This window comes from Dama dama, chromosome 27 (genome assembly GCF_033118175.1).
Source record: "Dama dama isolate Ldn47 chromosome 27, ASM3311817v1, whole genome shotgun sequence".
Classification (NCBI taxonomy): domain Eukaryota; kingdom Metazoa; phylum Chordata; class Mammalia; order Artiodactyla; family Cervidae; genus Dama; species Dama dama.
The window spans coordinates 45794854-45822326 of record NC_083707.1 but is presented as its reverse complement, the minus strand read 5'-3'; the positions used below and the strand labels follow the sequence as shown (position 1 = coordinate 45822326).

The 27473-nt window shown below is 44.2% G+C and overlaps 1 protein-coding gene across 1 annotated transcript in view; it reads right to left on the bottom strand.

The window, feature by feature from the left end:
* Positions 1 to 26877, bottom strand: part of SLC14A1 (solute carrier family 14 member 1 (Kidd blood group)) — a 53415-nt gene extending 26538 nt beyond the window's left edge. The window contains exon 1 of the mRNA XM_061130836.1: positions 26749 to 26877. The gene's annotated coding sequence lies outside the window, so the exon portion shown is untranslated. The remainder of the gene's footprint in view (positions 1 to 26748) is intronic.
* Positions 26878 to 27473: the final 596 nt, after the last annotated feature.

Below are 27473 nucleotides of genomic sequence, written 5' to 3'. Positions count from 1 at the left end.
CATCAGATTGCCTCCTGACTATTAAAGATATTGGCCAAGAAGAGAAGGGGAATGGCCTGGCCCCCAGCATTGCCAGTGAGGCTCTCTGAGCTAGTGGGCTCTTGGCAAAGACATCAGCCACTGGGGGTGGGTAGGATGGACTGAGGTCTACTCCCAGCCAGGCACCAGGATTGGGGCTACTCCCTAGGGAGCCTTGTGGAGAGAGCTGGCACTCATGTAGTCAAGAAGTTGCAAAGACTGGGTAGATATGCTAAAGTAAGGCTGCTCTCTGGAGCCGAGGAGGTGGCAGCTGGCTCAGGCTCCTCACAGTTGCCCTAACTGGAGGCTTAGTGTCTGCTGGCTGCACGGTGTTGCAACTCAGCCTGATTTAAAGATCAGAAATGCTTCCTATTATTATCCACTGCCTCTCACCCACTGACTGCCAAGATTTAGAGAAGGACTCCAAGTCTCTTAGCCCTCATCCCTCCTCCCATTCCTCTTGTCTCTTCTATCCCTGCTGTTGGCACCTGCCAAGGCTGGGGTGGGGGCCAAAGGCAGAGGGATCTTGAGGGCACACTATTCAACTACCTGCTGATCAGTTGGCTTAAAGTTGGACCACACTGCATCCTCAATCTCTTGAATTGGTAAATTGAGCTGTCATAGCATAAGTCATATTCCACTGGTCACAGATTTGTATCAGAGCCTCAGTAATCCTATAATAACGTTGGCATAAGAAATGCAGTTGTGCTGGGATAGTATGACAGACATGGGGAGAATTTTCATGCACCTCTGAGATTGTCCTGTTGTTAAAGAAGAAACTTGAGTCCATGTTTTATTCGAAACCAAAATTAAACCCGGTGGAGAAATACTTATATATTTTTGAACCACATCTTTTATAGAACTTAAAAAAATCAACTAAGCCTTCAGTCAGTTAAGTTCAGTCACTCAGTCATGGCTGACTCTTTGCAACCCTATGGACTGCAGCACGCCAGGCTTCCCTGTCTATCACCAAATCCCAGAGCTTGCTCAAACTCATGTCCGTCGAGTTGGTGATGCCATCCAACAATTTCACCCTCTGTAGTCCCCTTCTCCTCCTGCCTTCAATCTTCCCCAGCATCAGGGTCTTTTCCAATGACTCAATTCTTTGCATCAGGTGGCCAAAGTATTGGAGTTTCAGCCTCAGCATCAGTCCTTCCAATGAATATTCAGGACTGGTTTCCTTTAGGATGGACTGGTTGGATCTCCTTGCAGTTCAAGGGATTCTCAAGAGTCTTCTCCAACACCACAGTCCAAAAGCATCAATTCTTTGGTGCTCAGCTTTCTTTATAGTCCAACTCTCACATCCATACATGACTACTGGAAAAACCATAGCTCTGACTATATGAACCTTTGTCGGCAAAGTAATGTCTCTGCTTTTTAATATGCTGTCTAGGTTTATAGCACCATTATCCTCTGCAGAAAGCTATTTGAATTAAAAAATTATCTGAGTATTTAACATTAAGATGCAAAAGTAGTGATAGAACTACAAGGATTCACAATTAATCACAAATCCTTGTTTTTAAAATAAAATATGGCAATTCTCAACACTGTGGTTTTCCTTTTTTTGTTTCCCTGACCAGGATTGAATCTGTGCCCTCAGCAATGAAAGCATGGAGTCCTAATCACTGGCATATGTGAGTGCTAAGTCACTTCAGTTGTGTCTGACTCTTTGCAACACTATGGACCACAGTCCACCAGGCTCCTCTGTCCATGGGATTCTCCAGGCAAGAACAGTGGAGTGGGTTGCCGTGCCCTCCTCCCGGTGATCTTCCCAACCCAAGGATCAAACCCACATCTGTTCTACCTGCTTTGGTGAGTGGGTTCTTTACCATTAGCACCACCTGGGAAGCCCCCCAACCACTGGACTGCCAGGGAATTCCTTGTTGTTATACTTAGTTGGAGAAATTACTTTGTTTCACTTTGATTCTAAATGAAAGAAACCAGGGTAGAGCTCAGCTTCTAGGAGCTGGTGGTACCTTCTCCCAAGTAAGGGGCAACTCTGAGTTTGGGAGAAATACTGATGAGGGAAGAAGTATGGTACAGACAGGGAAGGACTGATTTTCCACTGTTTTATCCACTTCCCTTGTCGACAGTCCTTTTCCCTCCCAGCCCAAGTTGTTGTTTATTTTCTCCAAACACCTGGATCAAGGGACGTATTTGAATAGAGCGCTATTAATATTTAATTATGTCATATGGCCTAGGTGGTTGGGATATGCTGATGTGAGTGAAGTCACAGAATTTATAAGTAGGTTTAAGAGAGGCCTGAGTAGGTGGATTAAGCTCCCTGGCCCCCAAATGCACTGGCCAGTTATACCCAGCTATCAGCTGAGGTCACAGGGTGGGCCAGTGGAAAGTGTGTGGATTAGAAATAGTCCTTCGTTACAGAAGAGTGCCTAGGACACAGCTCAAGGGATGCCATTTTTGAAGACTAGGGTCCATGGGCTCATGATTGAATCCACATATGACGTTGATGATGAGGGGGGAACATCCAATAAGAAATTTAATCAAACATATGGGTAAGTGATGAGCAAAACAATATCCTCCCAGCTCTTAATACCCAACATCATTCTGAGTTTTGGCTCCTCATGGCTCATGGTTTTGTAGAATCTGGGGTTTACAGAATCTCAGAGTCTACTGCCATGTAAACCTGACAACCAATTTCTCAAGTTTCTCATGCCCCATAACTTACAAGGAGAAACTAGTTTTAAATTGATATCCATTACATGGGACTTCCCTGGTGATCCAGGAGCTAAGACTACACTCTCCCAATGCAGGGGGCCCTGGGTTCAATCCCTGGTCAGGGAACTAGATCCCACATGCCATGATTGAGACCTGGCACAGCCAAATAAATAAATTAAAAATCAATATCCATTACCATCTTGAAGGGAGAAGAGTTACCCAAAGGCAGCCCTGGGGTCTGGTGGTGGACCCAGAGCTTTTCTCAGTGTAGAATCTGAGGTTTCTTATTTGTGGAGCTCGTGGGCAGCCTCAGCCTTTTGTCTTGAGTACGGCAAGAGATGAAGCACTGAAACCCTCAAACCCCTTTTGCTTCAAACACATTACTTCATTTATTTTTCCACTTGATGTATTTCATCTTATCATTAAAAAATAATCCCAGTTATAAAAATAAAATCCCCAAACAAGGTTTCCTGATGGTGACCATTCACCCTGATGTTGGTAGTTCATCCCAGCTGAAGTCCTTTCTCCCATCATTATATGCTTAGTCACTCAGTTGTGTCTGACTCTTTGCGACCCCATGGACTGTAAACCACCAGGTTCCTCTGTCCATGGGATTCTCCAGGCAAGAATACTGGCATGGGTTGCCATGCCCTCCTCCAAGGGATCTTCCCAACCCAGGGATCTGAACCCAGGTCTCCTGCACTGCAGGCAGTTTCTTTACCGATTGAGCCACCAGCGAAGCTCTCCCTTTCCTCAACTCCATTGAGACTCCCATTTCTCTACTCCACTGGACTTCTAGACTTTCTTGTCCATTGGACCCACCTTGTCCTTCTTGTTGCATCCATTCACTCATCCATCCAATTGCCCAATGTATGCTAAGTACGGGAGGATTCATAGATGAATTAGATGTTCTAATTTCAAGGATTTTTTTTTTTTTTTGGTGAGCTTTTCTAGCTTTCTGAATCTTTTCCTCAGCTCTTAAATGTGAAATGTCTCCTGTCCACTGAAACTTTCCTCTCTTTTCTATGTATTTTCCCTTGGCAAGAACCTCCATCCTACTTCCACTCCTGTCCTACTCCATCCCACTACATAATTTTTGTTTAGCTGCCTTATTAGAAAGAGTCCTAGAGCAGGAACCGAGAGGTGCTACTTCTGACAAGATTGGCACTTCATCCATCCCTTTTCACCTGCCTCACTTACTCAAAGAGGAATTGGATGATTCCTCAGTGATTCTCAGTCTTGTCTGCACATTGGAATTACCTGAGGGGCTTCTAAAAAGTGTTGATAGTAGCTAGAGACTCTGATCTCATTGGTGTGGGGTGGGGGAGTTTTAAAAGTCCTCTTGATGATTTAACATGAAGGCAACGTTGGGAACCACTGAACTGAATCCAATCCTAATTCCTTACCCACCAAAACAAGGAAGCATGTCACTGTAGGATTAGATGGGTTTTGGAGTTTGACAGACCAGGTCCAAATTCCAGCCAGCTATAACACCCGGGGGAAAATTACTTCACCTTTCCAAGCCTTAATTCTATTATTAAATTAATGGAGATTACTAATACCTACCTTGCCAAACAAACAGATTAAATAGGATCATGGTACACAATAGGCATTCAACCAAAGGTAACCTTTCTTATTTCCCTCTAAAATAGGTCCTACCTCTGACTTTCTTATTTCTGCCCATGGTGCCATCAGTATTCCAGTTCTCAGAGTGAGTAATAGATGGTTGATCTGATTTTACTCTCTCATGAAGGAAAGGGGAAGGCTCACTTTTATTCACTCTGGTTAAGGTTCCCAAGTCTTCAAAGTGTGATTCCTTGGGAACTTGTTTAGAATCAAGGAATCTCAGCCTCACTCAGAACTTCAGAATCAGAGTCAGCATTTTAACCAGATCCCCAAGGATCTGCATGCATTGTAAAAAGTTTGGGAAGCACCACTCTCAAGCCTCCCTGTCCTTGGAACTGAGTGAAAAGGGAAGGACTCAAGCTTCTGGAGTGGAGACCAGTTTACAGAGTCCAAGGTCTTGTTGGAGACGCCATGGTGAGCCCAAATGAGTCATGATTGCATTCCAGCTGGTGGCGGGGAGCACGCTGTCACACGCTGGGCCACGCCGGTAGAAGGCAGGGCTCTAGGCGAAGCCTATTCATCCCATTAGACTCCATCAAGCCACCCCATCAGGTCCCACCCTCTGTCTGCTGCTGGTTGCTTCACATGGGCTCGGTGAGAGCCTCACCCCCCAGTCACTGTGACAGATTACCACAGGTCATGCAAGGGTGACGCCTACATGCACAGGGACCGGCCTCCTCTGGCTCCTATGTCTAGTCGGGGACCTCTGCCCCCTGCCCACTCATAGGACTGATACGCCTGTGGTATCAGCTATGACACCCTGGGGAAAGGACTAGAATGCCCTGGGTCTCGGGGGTTTCCCCTGGCATTTTCCTTGGTGGCCACCATTTCCCCACCCTCCATCTTGGATTTCTTGGCCTTTTACACCAGGGCCCCTGTGGTGATTTCCCCTCATCCCCCTCGGGTTTACAACTGCTTTGGCCCAAAGGCAAAAGTCCTGTGTGGAATCATATTTTTTTACGTTCCAACAGTAGGCATGTTAAATACCCCTTTCACACAACACTTGTCGCCCCGTGAAGACTCACGGTCTAAGGGAAGGTGCCTGTCAGGCCAAGGCTAGAACCACTGGATACACCTCCCAGAGGGTTTCTGTTTTCTCTTACAGTGTCGACTGTTTGAAATTACATGGTTTTGTGGGTATTTGCTTCATCGAGTTTGCCCACTGGACTGCAATCTTCCTGGGCAGAGTTGAGCTGGTCTTGTTCACGCCATGCTCCCAGTTCCAGGCTCGGAGCCTGGCTCACAGAGATCCTCACAAGCTCTTTGTTGAGTGTGTAGATGAATGAGTGGGTGAACGATCTGGGACTCTGGGGCCTTCAAGGGCCAAGGCGAGCTCTTGCACAGCACTGTACTGAGATGGGTGTGGGTGTCTTTGGTGTGGCAAAGGAGTCGGGGTAGACCTGCCCCAGTTACGTCCTCAGAGCTGGGTGCAGCACTGTGGCTGGGACACGGAGCTCATGTGGCAGAGCCCCTGACCTCTGGACACATGCGGGCGGCCCTTGCTCGGGGGCTCCTGCCACAAACCCATCAGCCTAAGGCACCCGCACCCCTAACACTCCAGCTTGCAGGTCAACCTCCGTGACTAGAGGCTTTGCTTTTCCTCTAAGACTTTCCCACAGTGGGAGAGGACGAGCTCGCACTCCAGGTGTGTAGGCTGGCCAGTTCTTGGAGCACCTGAGTCATCCTGACTGTGGGTAAACAGGCAGGAAGCTGTGTCTTCAGCGCCTCCTTTGGAGATCAGTATGGATGGGATAGGACAGTCCCAACCCCAGTTGGGAAAACCTGGTTCAACCCAAACCCAGGAAGCCTGGGCTCTCCAAAGACTGGCTGTGGGGTACGGCTGGCTCCTCCTTCCTCTGCACCCCAGGTCATAGGCTGTAAATTCATGATGTCTTGGCCAATTCACTTCCTTCCAGCTGTCCTGGACTCAGCATCTTCTCTCAAGCTATAGGCCATGCTCTGAGCCTCCCGCCTCCAACCACCATTTGTTTGTTCCTGGTTTCCCATCATACTATGGATCAAGGTCAGCCCTCGGGACTCTCGGGCATAGTGTGAAGTGTGGTTCTCGCATCCCGGTGCAGCAATAAGACACAAGGGAACATTAGTGTCAGGGTCAAGGCTGTGTCTGATCACTGGTCATGCTATGGGTAGAATAGCATTTTCCTTAGCAAGAAAGGATTTGTAATATCATTGGCCTACGAGGGAGCCTATCTTGTGATCCTCCAGGGAGGGTCAGAATACCTGTCAAGTTTAACCAAGAACTGGCAGATTTTAAGGCCCTCTAACATGATGGGTGTTTTCTGGGTAGCTCAAATGGTTAAAGAATTTGCCTGCAATGCAGGAGACCTGGGTTCGATCCCTGGGTCAGGAAGATCCCCTGGAGAAGGGCATGGTAACCCACTCCAGTATTCTTGCCTGGAGAATTCCATGGACAGAGGAGCCTGGAGGGCCTAACAGTCTATGGAGTTGCAAAGAGCTGCACACGATTGAGCGAGTAACACTAACATGATGTGAGATGCTGTGCAATTAAGTGCCAAACTGAGTGGACAAAATTTAGGCCTAAAAAAATTTGGGTAATATCAGTGGTGTCTGGAGTAGGCAGAGGGAGTTTTACTGTAGATATGGGCCTCATAAGGCCCTTCACAAGTTTGAGTGGCATTAGTGAAGGCTGGAAAAGAGGGAACAGCCTTTTAGGAAGAAACTTGAGTGTCAGTCAAGAGAGGCTCAGTCTGCTTGTGGGCTGTGAATAGCCTCATGATTGCACCGGAGGGTGTGTGCTGTGAATCACAGGCCATGAGTCCACCCCACTCGGGTCCACAGAGAAAGCAGTGCTCCTTCACGTTTGCATTAGGCATCTATATTGACAGGCACTCCGACATTTGTTTCTTTGGGATACAATACACTAACTCGGCAACGGGTCCCTACCGAAGGACCCAGCATCAAAGAAAGTATAAGAAAATACTACATTATGAAAGAAAAGATAGAATTATGAACCTATTAACCATATAAACAGCAAACATATAAACATATAACCATATAAAACAGCAAAATTATGCTCAAAGCTTTAAATATGGGCAGTATTAGACTGTATTGGGGTCCCTTGTGTAAAATATACACTCAAGTAATAACTATAGCAAACTGTAAGCAAACATTAAACACTCAGTTTTATTTGTTTTCTTAAAATTTGGGAGGACTAAGCCAAATTTGCCTGCTTTCTATTTCCCATGCATGTATTTCTGTGCTTCTCTGTAATGAAACTTTCTACTGGTCAAAACCTCTTTAAACATGGCTGATGTTTGAGAACGGTAGCTGATGAGAATGTTTCTCTCACTGAGAAGCAGTTTTAAAATCAGAGCCAGCTTGCAATTTCTATCTGTTATTCCCTCTCCTCCCCACCCAGTTAATTTCCAAAGCTCTGCCGGCTTTCAGATCAAATAAAAGTTACCAGCAAATAAGAAGTGATACTTGTCACTTCAAGAAAGTTGTGATGAGTCACTAGGACTTTTGCCTTCAGTTCTTTTTCTTAAGTTTCTTGGGGATTCTTTGGAAACAAGGGTGTTGGGACAATCTCTCTAAGTCTCTGCCGGCAGTAACTCTCCGACTTGGGGGTTTGTTGTAGAACTGCTAACAGAGAAGATAGTTTTCCAGCCAAACAAGCTAAGGACAGAGGCATTGGAGAATGACACGAGGGAGGCAGCACCGTGGCCTAAAGGAAAGATGGGGTCTGCTTGGTCATTGGCGAGGTCTGCAGGGTGTCAATAACCAGATAAGCTCTAAAGTAAGGAGATCAGGAGTGACTGTGCTTTTGTGCACCACAGGGTGAGATGAAGAGAGAGACTTGCAGGGAGACCGCACAGGTACGGATCCCGGGAAGGCTCCGCACAAGCTCACGGTGCCTGCTGCAGAACAGCGCCGAAGGAGAAAGGCCACAAATGTGAGATAATTGGGGAAGAAAAAAGAGATAGGCTTGGGGTGGAGGATGGCTGAATCAAAAGTGGCATTACGAGTTAGAGAGTGGAGGAGCCAGAACTCATGATGCGGGTGGGCAACGCACATGGATACAACCATGTTAGAAAAAGGAAACTGCCCTGCAGCATCTACAGGAGTGGATAACTGCCTACTCAAAGTGTGTGTCCAAAAATTCCTTCTTAGGAACGTGCACAAAATAAATGTGGACACACGGCCACACTGAAGGACAAGTGCCGCAGAGTTTAACGCAGCGCTACTAACAGCCAAAAATGGGAACCAAGTCAATTGCCCATCACGGGTAGAGTGGATAATGATTCATTTGCAGAGAAAGTGAGGGAATGACCTACAACTCCCCGCAGTGCTATGAATACATCTTGTAATATTGAGCAAAAAGAAGCCAGGCACAAAACAGTACAGACTGTGTGATTCCATTTATGCGGAGTTCAAAAAAGGCTAAACTGAGAGAAGTCAGGGTACCAGTCACCACTGGAAGGGGGTCAGGGGGACTTCTGGAATGCTGACAATCTTCCGCTGGCTACCTGGGTGTGTTAGTCTGTGAAAAGTACATATCATATGCTTACAATATGTACCGTTTAATGTCCATCATCGCACTTTAATAAAAGTTTAATGACAGTGTAAGGTAAAGGCAATTGAAAGCCCATGACATTGAGTTTGAGATGTCTGGACAGGCAGCTGGAAATCCTCAGGATGCATTTGGAGATGGGGGACTCTGGTCTGCACAAGAATCCAGATCTGGAGACATTTAATTTGGTGGTGGTGGTGGGGTGCTGTTTAATCTGAAGAGACAGGAAGATGGGAGGGTGGGCGTGTCTTTGGGACGGTAGGGGAGCAGTTAGGGCAGTAGTAGGTCCTGTTAGAAGGCTGAAGGCAGATGAGAAATGAGCAGAGCCATTTATCAGAAGCCCGTTCAGCACTTCCCTCCACTAGGACCCCCTGCTTTATTCTGTTAGCCTTGATTTCTGTCCTTTGGGCCTTATATTTTGGTGGGGTGGAGGAAAAGTATTCCTTTATCCCTTTCGGTGGCATCATCTTCCCCGAAAAGCTGAGGAAACAGGGGGCTGGTGAGGTGAACGGTCCAGGCTGGTTAAGAGTGGCCTGAGGCACCAGTCCAGCCGTCCACTTGGAAGGCATGTGATGCCTTTGACCGTGTAGCTGCCAACAGGGCAGATGGGCCCCTGGGCAGGAGGGCAGGCCCCACGGAAGGGCCTGGAAGGTCAACCAGAGGGGGAGTAGACAATGTGCTACCTGCTTCTCCTTGGAATACAGGGGCCTCTCGAGACACGGGAGGAATGTGCTGGAATCCGTGCACACACACAGCGGTGACACAGGCTTGTTGTCACACGGCCTCGTGTGGGCTGCTAGGCTGGTGCTTTCCCTGTAAGCACGGCGGGTCAGGAGGTCAGGGTGCCGTCGCAAACACCTGTGTGATGCTGGCGGCCAAGGTGATATGTCCATAACAGAGCCAGTACATTTCCTCTAATGGAAAATACCAGGGCAGCAGGGACTACCAAACATACCCACATAAAACATGGAGGCATCTGCAGAAATGCAGAAGGAAAATACTTATCAAGATACTTCTCTCTCTCTCTCACAAGCACATACATGTCCCAACGTCCCCACCATGAGCTCTTAAGCATTACACGCGGAATGGCAGGAGTGGCAGAGTAGCTGGCTGGGCTGAGTGGGAGAAGTCCTGCATGGAAGCTCCTCTATCCGTCTTCAGGACCCTCCCACTGGAGTGGGGTGCTCCTCCTCCACCACCGACTAACACTCCTCCTCAGTGGGATGTCGGAAGGGTGTGTCAGTCCCCAGGGTAGAAGTGTCCCAGGACCAATGGTTCTCATTTCCACTCCAGAGCATTTGTTATGTTTTTGTCCCCCTAGAAAGATGTCCTTGAGAGTCTGAGGGATGGAGTTTCTGATTCTGGGCTTCTGAGCATGATAATATGAAGATGTGGGGCAAGTTCTGGGCGCTCTCCTCAGTCTTTCCATCTGTAAGATGGGAACGGCACTAGCAATGGCATTGCCCCGGTGGCATGGAGACCCTAGCAGAGAGACAACACACAGTAGTTGTTCTCCATCTCACTTCCATTAACCTCTGCCTGGAATGTCCTAATAGTCAACAGGACCTTGTTTTTCAAGTGGTTTCACTAATTAGATAGTGTACCTGCCTCGCCTGATTCTGGCTCAGCTCCCAGGCTTGGGAGCACCCACCTCATGGCCCAGGTTAGCTGAGGGTTGGGGTGTTGCTCTGGAAAGGAACACGGTGTCTCCACATCCTCTGAGTGAAGTCACTTATGTAATTTCTAAAATGTCTTTGAAAAGCTAGTGACTACTTGCACATTTGAATTTGACAGCTCACTTAAAAAATCTTAAGTTTCAATAGTTAATTGCATTTTAAACATACAACTTCTGGATGCTAGAGTGATATTGTTTCTTGACCAGGTATCAGTTACATGGAATATGTTCATTTACCAGAAACTTATTTATGAAGTGTTCACTCTTCTGGATATATGTTTAAAAAAATGGATTTGCTATAGGTTTTCTGAGCTCTGTCACTTGAATTCATAGTAGGCACTCAGGACCCTTACGGAGTGACTGCTGGCTCAGCCTGAAGGTCAGAGGTCTGCACCAGACTCTAAAGGGGACCTTGGAGAGGTCACTTTAAGGCTACCTCTGGTAGGCAAGGAGACCCCATCAGCTTGTTGCCAGCCAGATCAAAAATGTTAGAGCTGAGGTGTGCACAAACTACCATGAGAGTGTCAAGAATGGAAACTAACTTTGCCTTGAGGGCCAGGAAACTCCTCATTAAAAAAATGCCAGTGACATTTGAACTGGGTATTGAAGACTGAAGAGGAGGGTGTCTGGTGGGAAGAAAGAGATGGCGAGAATAGTATGAACAAAGACAGTAACATTAAGGTGCAAAATTGGGTCTGAGGCTCATAAAATATTCTAATGTGGAAGAGCTTAGTGTGTAAGTGTGTGTGTGTGATTAGTGGGAAGCAAGGCTAAAGAAGTAAGCAGCAGTTGGATCAGGAGGCACTTTGTCGAGCTCAGGAGTTGGGATTTATCCTTCAGTGGTAGGCTCTCTGAAGGATGCTAAGTAGGAGAGCCCACTGCGGCTTCCCCACCATCACCCTCTCTATCACCAACCTCAGCAGCTCTACAACCACCAGCCTCACCATCACCTCTACCTCCCCCCCCCCACCCCTTTACCGTAACCTCCATTTCCACTACTTCCTTCCCCACTAAGCGTCTGCCTGCAATGTGGGAGACCTGGGTTCGATCCCTGGGTCGGGAAGATTCCCTGGAGAAGGAAATGGCAACCCACTCCAGTACTCTTGCCTGGAAAATCCCATGGGTGGAGGAGCCTGATACGCTATAGTCCATGGGGTTGCAAAGAGTCGGACACGACTGAGCAACTTCTCTTCTTTCTTTCTTTCCTTCCACTACCACCTCCTTCACTAAAGTATCTACTGCAATCACTGCCTCCACAGAGTGAATTATCACAATGTTAATTATAGCACAATTAATTAGAGAACAACACTTAGATGACACTTATATTTAACTACCTAGCATGGCCTGGGGAAGGACACTGGGAGAGTGTGGAGCCTGGAGCTGAGCCCCTTGGTGGGAATGGAGCCTCCCCTTTGCTAATCTGCATTCTTTTGCTCATCGTTGGTGTCATGAGCTGTGCTTTGTGCAAAATGATAAGGTCCAGACCAAAAATTATCAAGGAGACAGAGAGGCTTCTGAATATAGGCTTGAAAGACAGCCCAGAAGGAACTTAGATTTGCTTATAATTTGTTGATAATACAGTTTTTAGAAGTTTTCTTTTTTTTCAAGGTTTCAGGATTTCAAGCAATGCAAATCACTGTCTATGGTAGAAAAACAATAGCCAGGAGCACTACCTTTACTATCTCATTTAACTTTTAAAAGAACTACACTAATAGGTTCATTTTTTTCCTTGTTAAAATGAGAAACTTGCTCTCAGAGGCATCAGACAAGTTCCCCAGGGCTTCACAACTCATAAGAGGTTTTTAGAAAACAGTTGTGTACTCTCATGTGATCTGACGTCCTTTTGGGAATCAGTGAGGTGGGGCACAGGCCTGAGATGGGGAGATTATATCCTGGGTGGAGGGTCTAGTGGAAAAGGAGTGAGGAGAAAGAGAACTCGCGTGGCTTTCGGAGGTGCTCTGGCGCCCTCTGGTGGCAATATAAAGGTATCACGAACCAAAGAGTGCTTAGCGGGCCTGAGTTCAGTGATCATATATGTGCTTAGGATGCATGCACATACACAGGAAAAAGGGCACAAAGTGGGCAGTGGAGATGGGGACGGGAAAGAAAGAGTACAGGAGGGGAGGAGTCATTCTGGTCCCACTTACCTATCAGCGTCTGTCCCCTGCCCTCGCCTGCATCTTGCTACAGACTATTTGGCTCTCTTCCTTAATCCAAGGATGAGCAGCAGTTCTTAAACTGGTGTGAACAGGAATCAACAGAGAGCCTGTCAGCACAGCATCTGGGCTCCAGCTTGAGAGTTTCTGATTATTAGGTCTAAAAGGGCCCCAGCAATCTGCCCTTAAAAACCACATCCAGGTTATTCTGATGCAGATGGTTCTTGGACCACACTTTCAAAAAAAGAAAGAGAGAAGTGCTATTTAATATTTACCTTAAAAAATGATGCTTCATTATAAACCAAAACTGTGCACCCTAAACCAGTTAGCAAAGTGATCCAGAGGAACTCACAGGTTACTGTCTTATTTCTGCTGTCACATGGTTAAAGATGAAGACATGAAGTGAAAGTTACTCCATCATGTCTAACTCTTTGCAACCTCATGGACTCTATAGTTCATGGAATTCTCCAAGCCAAAATACTGGAGTGGGTAGCCATTCCCTTCTCCAGAGGATCTTCCCAACCCGGGAATCGAACGGGGGTCTCCTGCATTGCAGGTGGATTCTTTACCAGCTGAGCTACAAGGGAATCCCTAAAGAGGAAAAACAAACAACCTCCAACCATACCGGCGGCTTAATTCAAAGAGGAAAGTTAAAACATTTTAAGAACATTCAAATGAGTAAGTCTGTTAAAAGAGTGGGTCCCAAACTTGAGTTTCTTGGAAGCACACTTCTAGAGAAGTTAATATGTGCCCACATAAAAAGCCTTCACTAATAAAGTAGGAGATCCATCAAACATGCTGGTACTGAAAGTCTTTGAGAAGACCACAGTATGGAAAGATGCTTAATTTTATTTAGCTTAATATACCTAGAACTTGCTGGGTCATGTGAATTTTTTCCTGTTTTTTGTAACATGTTTATTAAAGTTCTCAATAGACCAGCTTGGGAAATACTACCCTAGAATAATAAGGATGTAAATTAAAGATTTTTCTGGGTTCTGGAAAAAAGTCCAATACGTGGGAAAAAATAGTCTTATATAAATGATGCTAACTAAATATTCATACGTAAAAGACTGAGAATTCTACCTCACACCACATATAAAAATTAACTCAAAATAGATCAGAGACCTAAATGTAAGAGCTAAAACTGTTAAACTCTTAAAAGAAGAGTTTTCATGATCTTGGCTTAGGCAATGATTTCTTAGATATGACACCAAAAGTACAAGCTACAAAAGAAAAAATAAATTGGACTTCATGATGATTAAAAGCTTTTGGATTTCAAAGGACACCATCAAGAAAGTGAAAGGACAACTCATAGAATGGTAAAAAATATTTGCAAGTTATATATCTCATAAGGGACTTGTATTCAGAATATATAAGGAACTCTTACAACTCAATAATAAAAAGACAACCTAATTTTAAAAATGGGCAAAAGATATAAATGATATATCTCCAAAGAAGATAACACAAATGTCCATTAAGGACATGAAAAGATGCTCAACATCATTAATCATCAAGAAAATGCAAACCAAAACCACAATGGGATATCACTTCATACCCACTAGGAAAGCTATAATTAAAGACAGCTAATAAGACTGTGAAGAAGTGGAGGAAATTGGAACTCTAATACGTTCCTGCTGGTAAAAACGTAAAATGGTGCAGCCATTTTAGAAAACAGTCTGACAGCCCCTCAAAAGTTTAAACAAATAGTTACCATATACCTAAGTAATTCCTCTCCCATGTATGTACTGAAATGAAATTAAATCACACAAAAATTTGTACATGACCATTCATAGTGGCATAATTCATAACAGCCAAAAGTAGAAACAACACAAATATTCATTAACTGATGAATGGATAAACAAAAAGTGGTATAAGAACACAATGGAATCTATTCAGCCATAAAAGAGAGGAAATACTAATTCCTGCTGTAGTGTGATGATCTTGAAAGCCTTATTTCTGCTAAGTAAAAGTCACATTTCCATATATGTGAAATGTCCAGAATATGCAAATCTATAGAGATAGCTTATTAATGTTGACCTAGGGCTTTGGAGAGGCTGGGGGAAAATGGGGAGTGACTGCCAATGAGTACAGAGTTTCTTTTGCAGGTGATGAAAATGTTCTAAAATTGATGATGGTGATGCTTTTTATACAATTCTGTGAGTATTATATGCTTCAGTGGGTGAATTGGATTATATGTAAATTGTATCTTAATAAAAGTGTTATAATTTACAAGTTTTTTCTTCCATAGAGGCAGTGGAAAGTTCTTGAGAATTATGTATGAAAATGAATATTTATTTAACAATTAAATGTTTAGTCTATCTTGACCTCCTTTAACAAGACCTACTGCCTGCTTGAGCTAAAATGATAACAAGGACACAAAGTTTAAAAAATACATGTTCCTAAGGGTGGTGGAGACAAGATGGTAGAGTAGAAGGATGTGAGCTCACCTCTCATGAAAACACCAAAATCACAACTAACTGCTGAAGACCCATTGACAAACAAAACAAAAAAACCCACTAGAATCTACCAAAAAGCATATGCTATGTCCAAAGACAAAGAGGAAGCCACAATGAAATGATAGGAGGGGTGCATTTGTAATAAAATAAAATCCTGGGTGAGTGACACACAAACAGGAAAATAATTATATTGCAGAGGTTCTCCCACAGGAGTAAAACTTCTGAGCCCCACGTCAGATTCCTCAGCCTGGAGGCCTGGCATTGAGAAGACAAGGCCCCGGAGCATCTGGCTTTGAAGGCCAGTGGGATTTGATCCTAGGAATTTCATAGGATTGGAGGAACAGAAATCCCACTCTTAGAAAGTGCACACAAGGTCTTGTGCATACCAGGAATCAGGGGAGAAATCAGTGACCCCGTAGAAGCCTGGGCCGGACCTACCCGCTGGTACTGGAGGGTCTTCTGCGGAGGCAGGGGTGGCTGTGGCTCACTCTGGGGACAAAGACTCTGTTGGCAGTAGTTCTAGGAAGTTCTCATTGGCATGAGCCCTCCTGGAGGCTGCCAATTTCTCACCCAGACCTGGCCCCACCCAACAGCCTCTATGCTCCAGTATGGGATGCCTTAGGCCAAGCAGCCAACAAGGCAGGAACACAGTCCCATCAATCAGCTGACCCCACAGCTGCCCACTAAACACATCTCTTGACATGACCCTGCCCACCAGAGGGACAGGACCCAGCTCCATCCACCAGTGTGAAGGACCAGTCCCTCCCACCAGAAAGCCTGGAAAACTCTCCTAGACCAGACTCATCCACCAAGGATCAGACAGCAGAAGAAAAAGAACTACAATTGAAGCCCACAGAACAGAAGCTGCAATTACAGAAAGCTAGATAAAGGGAGATGGCAGAGGAATCTGTTCTAGAAGGAACAAAATAAAACCCCAGAAAAACAACTAAGTGAAGTGGAGATATGCAATCGACCTGGAAAAGAATTCAGAGAAATGATAGTAAGGATGATCCAAGATTTCAGAAAAAGAACGGAGGCACGGTTCAAAATGTTTAACTAGAGCTAGAAGTTAGAGCTAGAGCTAGAAGATCTATAGAACAAACGAACAGAGATAAGCAATGCAATAACTGAAATGCAAAAATGCACTAGAAGGAATCAATGGCAGAATAAATGAGGCGGAAGAATGAATAAGAGAGCTTAAAGACAGAATGGTGGAAATCACTGCAGTGGAACAGAATAAAGAATGAAAGGAAATGATAATTTAAGAGACCTCTGTTGGTCATTAAATGACCAACATTTGTATTACAGAGGTCTCAGAAGGAGAAGAGAGAGAGAAAGGACCTCAGGTAATATTTGAAAAGGCAATAGCTGAAAACTTCCCTAACATGGGAAAGAAAACAGTTACCCAAGTCCAAGAAGAAGAGAGAATCCCAAGCAGGATAAACTCAAGGAGGAACATTCTGGGACACATAATAATCAAACTGACAAAAATTAAAGACACAGAGAAAATATTTTTTATAAGGGAATATCAATAAATAACTTACAAGGGAATTCCCATAAGGTTATCAGCTGATTTTTCAGCAGAAACTTGACAGGCAGAAGGGAGTGGCACAATACGTTTAAAGTGATGAAAAAGAAGAACCTGCAACCAAGAAGACTCTACCTAGCAAGTCTCTCATTCAGATTTGATGTAGAAATCAAAAGCTTTATAGACAAACCAAAGCTGAGGGGATTCAGCACCATCAGACCAGCTTTGCAACAAGTGGTAAAGGAGCTTCTCTAGGCAGAAAGGAAAAGGCCACAACCAGAAACAAGAGAATCATGAATGAAAAAGTCCACCAATAAAGGTAAACATACAATAAAGGTAGGGCATCATCTACACAAATATGATATCAAATCAGCAATCATGAGAAGAGGAGAGTACAAATGCAGGATACTACAAACGTATTTGAAATCAAAAGACCAGCAACTTCAAGCAATCTTGTTTACGTACAGACTGCTGTATCAAAACCTCTCAGTAACCAGCAAGGAAAAATATACGATAGATACACATATGCACACAAAGAAAAAGGAATCCAAACACAACACTAAAGTTAGTCATCAAATCACAAGAGAAGAAAACAAAGAATAGGCACAAAAAGGCCAGCAAAAACAAACCCAAAGCAATTAACAGAATGGCAATAAGAACATACATATCAATAATTACTTTAAACATAAACAAATTAAATGCTTCAACCAAAAGACTTAGACTGATTGAATGGATACAAAAACAAGACATATATATATGTTGCCTGTAAGAGATCTATTTCAATCTAGTGATACATACAGATGGAAAGTGAGTGGATAGAAAAAGCTTATTCCAAGCAAATAGAAATTGAAAGAAAACTGGAGTAAAAATACTCATATGGTACAAAATGAACTTTAAAATAAAGATTGTTACAAGAGACAAAGAAGGACAGTAGATAGTGATCAAGGGATCAATCTAAGAATAAGATATAGAAATTGTAGATATATATGCACCCAACATAGGCAAATAGTAACAGTCATAAAAGGAGAAATTGACAGGAACATAATAATAGTGGGGGAAATTAACACCCTGCTTTCCTCAATAGACAGGTCAAACAGAAAATCAGTTAGGAGACACAGGCCTTACATGACACATTGAGATCAATGGACTTAGCTGATATTCATACAGAATCCCATCCCAAAGCAGCAGATGAAATTTCAAATGCAGATGAAATCTTCTCCAGGATTGATCACATACTGGGCCACAAAGTGAGTCTTGGCAACTTTAAGAACATTGAAATCATATCAAGCATCCTTTCCAACTACAATGCTATGAGATTAGAAATCAACTGTAAGGAAAAATTGTAAAAAACACAAACACATGGAAGCTAAACAATATGCTGCTAAAAAACCAATGGATCACTGAAGAAATCAAAGAGAAAATAAAAAACCAAACACTAGAGACAAAAGAAAACAAAAGCAGGATGATCCAAAACCTATGAGATGCAGCAAAAGCATTCTAAGAAGGAAGTTTACAGCAATGCAATCTCACATCAGGAAACAAGGAAAATCTCAAATAAACAATCTAAACTTACAGCTAAAGCAACTAGAGAAAGAACAAAACCCAAAGTTAGTAGAAGGAAAGTAAAAAAAGATGAGACAGAAATAAATGAAATAGAGATGAAAAAATTGAAAAGATAAATGAAAATAAAAGCTGGTTCTTTGAAAAGATGGGGCTTCCCAGGTGGCTCTGGACTAAAGAATCCACCTGCCAATGCAGGAGATGCAAGAGACACAGGTTTGATCCCTGGGTCAAGAAGATTCCCTGGAGGAGGACATGGCAGCCCACTTTAGTATTCTTGCCTGGAGAATCCCATGGACAGAGGAGCCTGGTGGGATACAGTCTGCAGCATCACAAAGAGTCAGACACGACTGAGTGAGCACGCACACACACTGTTTGTAAAGATAAAGTGGGCAAAACCTTAGCCAAACTCATCAAGAAAAAAAGGGAGAGGGCTCACATTAATAGAATTAAAAATGAAAAAGGAGAAGTTACAATGGACATCACAGCAATACAAAGGATTACTACAAGCAATTATATGCCAATAAAATGGACAACCTAGAAGAAATGGACAAATTCTTAGAAAGGTACAAGACTGAACCAGAAAGATATAGAAAATGTAAATAGACCTATCACAAATACTGAAACTGAAATGATGATAAAGAAACTTCTGACAAACAAAAGTCCAGGACCAGATGGCTTCACAGGTGAGTCCTATCAAAAACATTTAGAGGAGAGTTAATACCTATTCTTCTGAAATGCTTCCAAAAAATTGCAGAGAAAGGAACACTCCAAAACTCATGCTATGAGGCCACCATCACCAAGATATCAAAACTAGAAAAATATATCACACAAAAAAGAAATTTACAGGCCAATATTACTGATGAACATAGATGCAAAAATTCTCAAAAAGATACTAGCAAACTGAGTCCAACAATACAGTAAGAGGGTTGTACACCATTATCAAGTGGGATTTATCCCAAGATTGCAAGGGTACTTCAATATCTGCAAATCAATCAGTGTGATACACCACATTAACAAATTGAAGAATAAAAGCCATATAATGATTTCAATAGATGGAGAAAAAACTTTTGACAAAATTCAATACCCATTTATGACACAAACTCTCCAGAAAGAGGGTGTAGAGGGAGACTATTTCAACATTATAAAGGCCATATATACAAAGCTACAGCTAACATCATACTCAACTGTGAAATACTAAACACATTTCCTTTTAGATCAGGAATAAGAGAAAGATGTCCACTCTCACCACTTTTATTCAACATGGTTTTGGAAGTCCTAGCCATGGCAATCAGAGAAATAAAAGAAATAAAGGGAATCCAAGTTTAAAAAGAACTAAAACTGTCACTGTTTGCAGATGACATAATACTACACACAGAAAATTCTAAAGGTGCTACTAGAAAACTACTAGAGCTTATCAATGAATTTGGTGAGGTTGCAGGATATAAAATTAGTACACAGAAATCTCTTGCATTTCTACACATTAACAATGAAAGATCAGAAAGAGAAACTGAAGAAACTAATTCCATTTACTACTGCATCAAAATGAATAAAACACCTAGGAATAAACCTACCTAAGGAAGCCAGAGACCTTTACTCTGAAAACTATAAGATGCTGATGAAAAAACTGAAGATGACACAGGCAGATGGAAAGACATACCATGTCTTTGGACTGGAAGAATCAATACTGTTAAAATGACTATATCACCCAAAGCAATCTACAGATTCAGTGCAATCCCTATCAAATTACTACTGGCATTTTTTTTTTTTTTTTTTACAGAATTAGAACAAAAAAGTTTACAATTTGTATGGAAACAGAAAAAACCCCAAATAGCCAAAATAATCTTGAGAAAGAAAAACAGAGCTGGAGGAATCAGGCTCCCTGGCTTCAGAGCGTACTACAAAGCTACAGTCATCAAAACGTTATGGTACTGGTACAAAAAGAGAAATATAGGTCAATGGAACAGGGTAGAAAACCCAGAAATAAACCCACACACCTATGATCAATTAATCTAAGATAAAGAAGACAAGAATACACGACAGAGAAAAGACAGTCTCTTCAATAAATGGTGCTGGGAAAACTGGACAACTACATGTAAAAGAATGAAATAATAACATTCTTTAATACCACAAACAAAAATAAGCTTAAAATGGATTAAAAACCTATATGTAAGACTGAATACTATAAAACTCTTAAAAAACATAGGTGGAACACTCTTTGATATAAATTGCATCAATATCTTTTTCAATGCATCTCCTAGAGTGATGGAAATACAAATAAACAAATGGGATCTAATTAAACCCAAAAACTTTTGCACAGCAGAGGAAACCATAAATGAGACGAAAAGACAACCAACAGAATGGGAGAAAATATTTTCAAACTATGTGACTGACAGGGGATTAATCTCCAAAATTTGGCTAACAACTGATGGCTCAGTATAGAAACAAACAAACAACCCAATCCAAAAGTGGGCAGAAGGCTTAACTAGACATTTATTCAATGAAGATATACATATGGCCAAGAGTCACAGGAAAAAGTGCTCAACATTGCTAATTATTGAAAAGTAGAAAAGTGTTAGTTGCTCAGTCATGTCTGACTCTTTGTGACCCCATGCACTGTAGCCTGCCAGGCTCATCTGTCCATGGAATTCTCCAGGCAAGAATACTAGAGTGGGTAGTCATTTCCCTTCTCCAGGGGATCATTAGAGAAATGCAAATCAAAACTACAATGAGGTATCACGTCACACCAGTCAGAATGACCTTCATCAAACAATCTACAAACAATATATGCTGGAGAGGATGTGAAGAAAAAGGAACCCTCCTACACTGTTGGTGGGAATGTAAATTGGTATAGACACTATGGAGAACATTATGGAGGTTCCTTAAAAAACTAAAAAGAGAACTACCATATGATTCAGCAATCCCACTTCTGGGTGTATATCTGGGGAAAATCATAGTTTGAAAGGATACATTCACCCAATGTTCACTGCAGTTCTGTTTACAATAGCTAGGATATGAAATCAACCTAAATGTCCATCAGCAGATGAATGGATAAAGAAGATGTGATAGACACATGCACAGGAATATTACTCAGCTATAAAAAGAATGAAATAAGTCATTTGCAGCAACACTGATGGGCCTGGAGATTATCATATTAAGCGAAGTAAGTCAGAGAAGGACAAATATCATAGGAAATCACTTATATGCAGAATCTAAATGATACAGATGAACTTATTTACAAAACTGGAATAGACTCACAGGCTTAGAAAAGAAATTTATGGTTACCAAAGGGGAAATATGGGGGAGACAGATAAATTAGGAGTCTGGGATTGATGTATACACACTACTATATTGGAGTGGGTTGCCGTTCCCTTCTCTAGGGGATCCTCCCAACCTAGGGATCAAACCTGCATCTCCTGCATTGGCAGGCAGATTCTTTACCACTCAGTTACCTGGGAAGCCCTATATATATATACAATGGGCTTCCCATATATACAGCAGATAATGAACGAGGACCTAATATATAGCACAGGGAAGTATACTCAATATCATATAATAACATAAATGGGAAAAGAATTTGAAAATGAATAGATGTATGTATATGTATAACTGAATCATTTTGCTGTACACTTGAAACTAACCCAACATTGTAAGCCAACTATATTCGAATATGTAATAAAAACTTAAAAAAAAATGTTCCTGGAGAAAAGACTGGGAAGACATTCTGCTTGAACTAAGTCTAACAATGTGCCAAATGACATTCACGGAAGCTTAGCTGAGAGTATTAGCAGTATCTTACTTTACTCTTTCTGGAACTTTTAATAAGGCAGAGTGGGGATTATCATCTCCACTTTATTGGTGAGAAAACAGGTTTAAGGACAGGAAATGCGTTGTTCCAGGTCACAGAAGGAAACGGGACATGGGCTGAGGTCTTTGGACTCCACGTCCAATGCTTTGGTTCCACCAGTGTGGTTTCCTTCAGTTGTCATGACTGTCCCCTCCGCAGATCTCCGTGTCACTTACTGGTGTTCAATTGCTCAAAGCCTCCTTTGTTTAATTTCCTTGGCCAGAATCCCTAGTCCAGGCTGGCTACTTTTATCGGTCTCCAATCAATCATGCCTGACTTAACAAACATTCTCACACAGTCCTCAAGTTCCATCCTTGCTCAAGAGACTCCAAGGGCAACCATGAAAGCTTGGGTGTGAATTCTGGATAAGAGATTTATTAGCTGGGTATTTGTGAATACAACTTTTAACTTACTGGATTCTTGGGTATTTGATCTGTAAAATGGGAATAAGATGATCAACCCTATAAGAAACATGAGATTGAACTGAGATTTTACTTAAAGTGCTTTATGGCCATGTCTGTCTCACCTGATCCTACTCCCTGACCTTGCATTAAATCTGAAGTATTTTGCTTAGCTTGCCAGTCCTTTGGAAACCTCTTCCCTTTCCAAAAGCCATACAGAGCACACAAGGGCCAACATCACACTATTTGGTGCTGGGCTACTTTTCAGTGAGTTTTCTGGTCTTAATCGTCTCTCACCTTGAAAATCACTGTCAAAGTGTGGTACTGAATCATGGAATAAGGGTCAGAAAAAGCTGGAGCTCTATCTTAACAATCCAGATCTTCTGAATCACACCACTTGGGTGCTACTGGTAGAAAAGCACAAAACAACATTTTTCATAAGCCCTGCCATTATTATACCCCCTCCTACACCCTTGGTATACAGTAGCTATAAATTCTAAGCTTCTTGAAGCCAGGAGATGTTACAGGGTCTTTGTTCCTACCACATTATTTAGCACAGATTTAGGCACCTAAACAGGGCTTAACATCAGTACTTCTGTGATTGAAGAGACAATTCCATGCTCAGCTTACTAGTTCTCAAACTCCACCTGCACCAGAATCACTTGGATTGCTGGTTCCCACCCTCAGAGTCTCTGACTCAATAGATCTGGGGCAGTGCCTGGGAATTTGTCTTCCTAACATGTTCCTAGGTGATTCTAATGTTCTTGGTCTGGGGACCACAACCTGTCTCCGTTCAAATCTGGCCTGAAGACCAGCAGCTTCAGTACCACGTGGGAACCTGTAAATTGCAGTGGTTCAGGCCCCAATGTGTACCCTCTGCTGTAGCTTTGTCCTGGGCCTCTCTGTGAACCCTGCTCTCACCCCATACAGAGCCCCCTCTCTTATGCCCCTCCCTCAGTCCTTCATATACTCTGGAGGATTGGGCTTCTCAAGTCACTTGGTGATGCTTGTAGAAATGCTGTTTCCTGGTCCTCTTCACCTGTTGAGTCCCTTCTCTGATGGTGGGGCCGCAGGGTCTGCTTTTGAGCCAACACCGCCTTGTTTAAGGATGCACCTTCCAGAATTATTTGCTAAAGTAGGGGTTGGTTTGTTGGTAAATATTTACCAAACACTTATCACTGCCAGGACCTGGAGTTGGAAGCGGGGTGGGGGGTGGGGTGGGTGGGTGGGTGGGAGGGGCGGGGGGCGGCCTGAGAGATGCATGATCTGGCCCTCAGAGAGCTTTTAGCATATGGAGAAGACAGTTTAGTGAACAAGTCATGGTGTGATAGATGCACAGGAAGCCAAGTCATGGAGGTGCTCTCTGCTCATACACACTTGTGTTCGGGTGAAATCCTGCTAAACTTCTCTATACCAGGGGGATGAGACTGGTAGGGGGAAGGTTGGCTGCTCTTTTCTCTTTTCTACTGTGAAGGGTTTTGCTTGTTGACCATGAGTAGGGTCGCCTGAGTCTTGCCTTGACTCTAGTTGGGAGAGCCATGGACATTTCCCAGGTTTCCTGGCCTTCAGAGTGGCAGGTGCCGCCTCTCTCTGCATATCCCTCTTCCCGGGTTACTTGCCTTTCTCTCTGTGTGGTCCCTTGGTGGTCCCTTGAGTCACATTGCTGTCTCAGGCTGTCACCATGAGGAAGGAGTTTGGGAAGCAGAGGGGAACTTTGAAGGTGTTGCCATGGGAGAGAGCTCAGCCTCCGGTAAGGGCCCAGTGCAGAACCGGCTATGTAATTCACAGGTCAAGGGCAAAATGTAAACGTGGGTCTACTTAGCCAAAAATTAAGACTTTTGAGATGGTGATACAATAGCATTAAACCAAGCTGGTAGCCCACGTGACTGCAGGGCCCATGCCCAGGAGGCCAGTCTCAGCCCAGGAAACGAGACAGACTGTACACCACTTTAACTTGCAAATGACTTGCCTCTCAGGGGATAAGGTGGTCTGTGTAGGAGAGAACTGGGGGAAGAAGAAGATAGAGGAGGCAATGCCCTATTTTTCTCGACATGGCTTAGAGGATTTACTTGAGTAGAACTGTGTCTGAGTTTACTTGAGTATAACTCTCTCTCACTGCTCCTGGGGAAGAGGGTGGGGTGCTCTGGGGCATATGAATCCCGGTCACTATCCACGGGGACCTCAGAGCCTGCTCCTATTGAGAACCTGGGACCAAGGCCAAGGAGCCAAGCTGGGGTCCCAGGGGAACGGGATTCTTAGGCTCAGGAATGGTGGTGGACACTCTGACCCCCGCCCCAGGCTCTCTGTCCTGCCCTCCTGTTCCTCACATCAATCTTTCCCCCTGCTCTCTGCCTGCTCTGTGCCAGAGTAGCCACAGACTGGTTGAGCACCAGTGCCTCTTGGGGAGTTTAAAAACAAAAGGACCATCAGATGAGCCTTTGGTGGGGCCAGGAGCACAGCTAAAATATGTCTAGGTTCAGAGGTTAAGAATTGGACCCCAGAGCCAGGACAACTGTCCCTTGACAAAATAATGCTGCCTTGATTCCTCCCACATGATGCTAAGTCACTTCAGTCGTGCCCAACTCTGTGAAACACTATGGACTGTAGCCCGCCAGGCTCCTCTGTCCATGGGATTCTCCGGGCAAGAATACTGGAGTGTGTTGCCATGTCCTCCTCCAGAGAATCTTCCTGACCAAGGGATCAATCCTGCGTCTCTTACTTCTCCTGCATTGGCAGACAGGTTCTTTACCACTAGTGCCACCTGGGAAGCTCCCACCTGATAACTGTCTGGAGAACCTTCTCCCTGCAGCCTCCCTCGTACCCATCTTCAAGGGCACCGGCCCGCAGCCCAGCACTCACAGCACTGAGCACCCTCCACACTTTCTACTGCAGGGGTCCAGACTTGGCTGCATGTCAGCTTTCCCCGGGAGCTATGAAAACTGCTCCTTCCTTGGCCCAACCTAGAGGTTCTGATGGAGCTGCTCTGGACTGTGGGCTATGGCCACTGGGGTTTTTAAATGCTCTGCTCCCTTGTAACCAGACTTGCAATCATTTTGAAATGTATGGAAACATCAAATCACTGTGCTGTGTACCAGGAACTAATAGTGTTATAGAGCAATTATACTTCAAAAACAGACAAACACTCATAGAAAAAGAGACCAGATTCATGGTTGCCAGAGATGGGGAGTGGGTGGGTGGCTGGATGAAGGTGGTTAAAAGGTACAAACTCCCAGTTATAAGATAAATAAGCACTAGGGATGAGATGTACAACACAACAAATATAATTAACACTGCTCCACATTATATATGAAAGTTAAGGGAGCAAATTCTCCAAGTTCTCATCATGAGCAAACAATTTTTTTTCCTATTTCTTTAACATTGTATTTATATGAGATAATGGATGTTCACTAAACTTATGATCATCATTTCATGAAGTGTGCATGCCAGATCATTACGCCACACCCCTTAAACTTACACAGAGTGGCGGGTCACTTGTATCTTGTTAAACTGGAAGAAAAAACTGCTCTGCTCTCTTCCTGCCCCCATGACTCTCCTTATCACATCTGCCGAGGCCACACCATGGAGGACAGTCTCTCTCTAGCATTCTGGTGGTCCTCCTGGTGCAGAAGCAACCAGTGGGGACAGGAGTGAGAACCACCCCCTTCCCCATCCCATTCCTGGCTCTGCCATGAAGGGTGGAACCTCGCTTTGGCACCAAAACCCACCTGCTGTTTGCTCTCTCCAGCACATGCTCCCTGTATTTCTCTGTGTTGGGCTTTTCCCCGTCTTCTTTATTTCTTTTTTCAAATTTTAAATGTTTTAAAAAAGTGAGTGAAGTCACTTAGTCCTGTCCGACTCTTTGCGAACCCATAGACTGTAGATTCCCAGGCTCCTACGACCATAGAATTTTCCAGGCAAGAATGCTGGAGTAGGTTGCCATTTCCTTCTCCAGGGGATCTTCCTGATCCATGGATTGAACCCAGGTCTCCTGCACTGCAGGCAGACGCTTTACCATCTGAGCCACCAGGGAAGCCCCTTTCTTTATTTCTTATCGCAGGCGTCTACCTTGTCAGGATTTCCTACACATGGGTCTTGATGGAGCTTCCCTTCCTGCCAGTATTTCTGTCCGCCTGCGGCAGCAGCTACTACCATCACTGCCCTCCCAGCCCTCCACGCCCTGGCCACCCTGCACCCGGCAGCCTGCGACCTCATCCTGTACCTGCTGGCACAGCACCCCTGCAGCTCCTCACCTCTCGTCACTCTTCCCAGCCGGACCAGCGCTGCCTGTGCCCACAGAGCTGGGGAGACGGGCTCTGGGCCCAGGGCAGCGGGGGCGGAGGTGCTGGCCACAATCCGCTGCTTCATGCCTCCTCCTCAGGGCCAAGGCCGCCCACTCGGCAGGCTTCCGGGACCAGTGCAAAACCTTGCTTGTCGGCCAGCTATTTCCTGTTAAGTGGTTTCATTTTTCTTTATCTAGTCTCCTTGGGGGCGCAGGGCTGGGACCCAACAACCCTGAGAATGAGGCAAACCTTTTCAAGGATCCTCTGTGCCTCCTGTATGTGCCCCTCCTGCCTCCAGGCGCCTCAGGCTTTTCACTGTAGCGGAATCAGGCCCACTGCTCCTCATCAGAATCCACTGGGGGACCAAGGGAAACAGGGCCCTGTAGTGTGCTGGAGTGACTCTGCTGGGAGTCAGAAAAATAGGGCCCAGGAAATGGACACCCAGCTGTCTTCAACTTGGGCTGCCCGTTGGAACCACACCCGGAGCTTTGAGAAATACCTGTTCCCAGACCCACTGCTGACTTAATTGGTCTGGGGGTGGGGCTGGGCATCCCGAATTAAACACTGCTAGCAGTGATTTCAAAGTCTGGATCTTGATCCAGCAGCATCCCTATAATCCAAGAGTTTGTTAGAAGCTCAGATTCTTGGCTCTACCCCAATGTACTAAATCAAAATCCTGGAGTTGAGGCCCAGGG